The sequence below is a fragment of the Salmo salar genome, chromosome ssa14 (assembly GCF_905237065.1).
Source record: "Salmo salar chromosome ssa14, Ssal_v3.1, whole genome shotgun sequence".
Taxonomy (NCBI): domain Eukaryota; kingdom Metazoa; phylum Chordata; class Actinopteri; order Salmoniformes; family Salmonidae; genus Salmo; species Salmo salar.
The window spans coordinates 40,117,594-40,120,968 of NC_059455.1; positions in this window are offsets into that span (position 1 = coordinate 40,117,594).

Below are 3,375 nucleotides of genomic sequence, written 5' to 3' on the forward strand. Positions count from 1 at the left end.
CATCTAAGTCTTTGCTCGGTAAATCCCCGCCTTATCTCAGCTCACTGGTCACCATAGCAACACCCACCCATAGCACGTGCTCCAGCAGGTATATTTCACTGGTCAGCCCCAAAGCCAACACTTCCTTTGGCTGCCTTTCCTTCCAGTTCTCTGCTGCGAATGACTGGAACGAAGCTGGATTCTTATATCTCCCTCACTAACTTTAAGCACCAGCTGTCAGAGCAGCTTACCGATGGCTGTGTACATGTACAGTAAATCTGTAAATAACACACCCAACTACCTCATCCCTATGACATGGTGTTCAACACATTTTGAATTCATCCACCTGTAAAATTCAGTATAATTTAAATTAAGGGTGGTAATGCACCACTATAAAGCTCTAGTTTGTTTTACAGGTTACCTTCTGCATAAACTGACTGACAATATCCCTCAACTCCCTGGTCATCCTTTCCCCTTCACTCGGACTCGGTTGGGCTGTTTAGAGTGGTTTTGTTGGTTTGGCTCCTCAGTGAATTATCCTGCAAACACAAAAGCTGAGACGGTCCAGATCCAGTTTATGTTATGGCCTATATCATTGAAAATGGAAAGTATCTTATTTGTAATTGATGATTTAATGTGAAAAAATATAATATAATGAGAAATTACTCATCTCATTCCTCAAGTTGCATCATCTCATGTAAACTGGTTGTGTAATACATTTGTTATCATTTTTCTCAATACTTTGTCCTTGAATCCTCACTCTTTTCTTATTTGAATTTTTTTTTAGGGGGTGAATCCTCACTCTTAGGTTGTGACTGTGCGTGTAACCAGAATCATATGCCATCCGACCCCATTTGTCACTAAGGAAACAGGTGGCTCTTGGCCAGGTCATTTGTAACAGAGCGAGAACCTGTCATAATATCAGATGTCAGAGACAGCATCTTGCCTGATGGAGATGGGGTGTTGGGGAGGTCTTCTTGGTCACCACAGTCAAACTCCAGGGTAAGATTAGATAGCGCTTGTGTCTGTTGAAAGAAATGGTTACAAGTTGTACAACATTTCCATTGAGATTTTTTGTTGTTGTTGATTGTTTAAAAAGTGACAATAGTATGAAGGTTATTTAAGTCCATTTAACAGAACAAAGACGAGACCATTGTAGAGTCTCATCTGATCAATGAAGTTTTCTGCATAGTCAGCAGTTTATCATATTTAGCCTCAGAGAGATATGAGAGAGACATGTTATGCATGAAGGATGTGTGACTCATTTGTAGAGTGGTTTACAGGCAACTGGCCCTCTGAACCCACCTGTAAATGATGCACCAGTCCTGGGATGGTCTCTCTCTGTCTGTTTGTCCTGGTCTCTGAACATGTAGAGCCTCTATGAGGGCTGAATAGAGTCCTCCATCACCCTGTTGATCACCTCCAAAGCAGAGGACCTACCCAGTGAGGACTCGGGCCTGGAGAAGATGGGGGGCCTGGAGAAGATGGGTGACTGGCTGACAGGTCTCACCGGACCGCTGGTACTCTTTGAGATTTTCACCTTGGGGGCACCTTGGAGAAGTCAGGGAGCAGGTAGAGGACTTCAAATCAAAATCTAATTTTATTTGTCCCTTACAGTGAAATGCTTACTTACAAGCCCTAACTAACAATGCAGTAATTTTTGCGATGTGTGGGCGTGAGTGATGCGAGTATAATGGTAGGTTTGTGTGTGAGCAGTGCTTGACAGGAAGGAGCAGGAGCTCACCGGAGCTGAGTACCGGCACCTCAAATGTTCTACTGCTTGAGTTCCTGCACCTCTTACAGAATATTGGCTTAAACTATAGCAGTCAGTAGTTCCTTCACCTAAATATAAACAGTACCGTCACACAAAATCAGCACCAGCACCTATTTCAGTCCAAGTCAAGCTCTGTGTGTGTGTGTGTGTGTGTGTGTGTGTGTGTGTGTGTGTGTGTAGCCTCACCTACAGCATGTGGGTGTGTGTATGAGTGATGTGTGTACGAGTGGTGTGTGTATAAGTGGTGTGAGAGACTTGATAAACGTGCTCTTCAACATAACGAGTATTTGAAGATCCAGTGTTAGAAGTTCAAAAGCATGACAGACTAAGCTGTATGCAGTCGGTATAAGTGCAATTCTATTAGGATAACTAAACTGATAACATACCTGTACATAGGCCATCTATAAATAGCACAAACAATTACCTCATCCCCTACTGTATTTATTTATTTTGCTCCCTTGAACCCCAGTATTTCTACTTTGCACATTTACAATTCCAGTGTTTTTTAATTGCTATATTGTATTTACTTTTCCACCGTGGCCTTTTTATTGCCTTTACCTCCCTTATCTCACCTCATTTGCTCACATTGTATATAGACTTGTTTTTGTACTGTATTATTGACTGTATGTTTGTTTTACTCCATGTGTAACTCTGTGTTGTTGTATGTGTCGAACTGCTTTGCTTTATCTTGGCCAGGTCGCAGTTGTAAATGAGAACTTGTTCTCAACTTGACTACCTGGATAAACAAAGGTAAAATAAAAAATGAAATAAAGGTTAAATTAAATAAAACAAATCCCTATCCTGCTGAGAAGTCTGTGCAACCTCTCAAAACAATCAACCACAAGACTTGCTGGCAAGTTATCAGCGTATACCTGTTGTACCCAATGAAACTCACCTGACCTGTCCCCAATCTCATCTATTTAGAATGTGTTATATGCTACACAGCATTGTTTCTTATGGGATCTTCAAGTTCTGACATAACCCACCAGTTACGTCTGCAACATTGTTTCATGATCTAAAGCAGTCGAATGTATGTGGCTTCATCAATAATGTACATTGTATCACGTCTGAACTTGACGTGCGAGGGGAGGAGTTTGATCGCTTCAGTAAACTCCTGAAACCTTCTGAAAAAGTATTGGGGAGCAGCGAGCTCACTTCACTCTCTTCCTTCCCTGCTGCTGACAAACGCCGAGCTTTTGAAAGCACCTGTGTGTTTTGGCCAACTTCTCAATTCATGCAAACAATATTAACTTAGCCTGTCAGTTTGCTAGCAGCTATCCACATTTTATTAACAGCTAGCTACTGCCTAACGTTCTGTGGCAGTGGAACTAGACAGGCTCCTACTTTTTCAGGCAGTCTACTTAGTTTACTTACTAGTTTTCAACCCCCCAAACTGAGATGTTTGCATTAGTAAATGCCATTATTGTCGAGAATGACTCTTTGTTTTATTCTTCTGATTATTGCATATTTTGCTAACACACTTGACACCATGAAGCTGCATGAGGATGACGTGATTTACTCACTCATCCTATAGTTGAAATTCATTATTGAAATCTCATTGGTCCACAGACGGGTATTACGGGCGTGGCTATCTTTGAACCTGTTCCGCTGATTGGCTACTG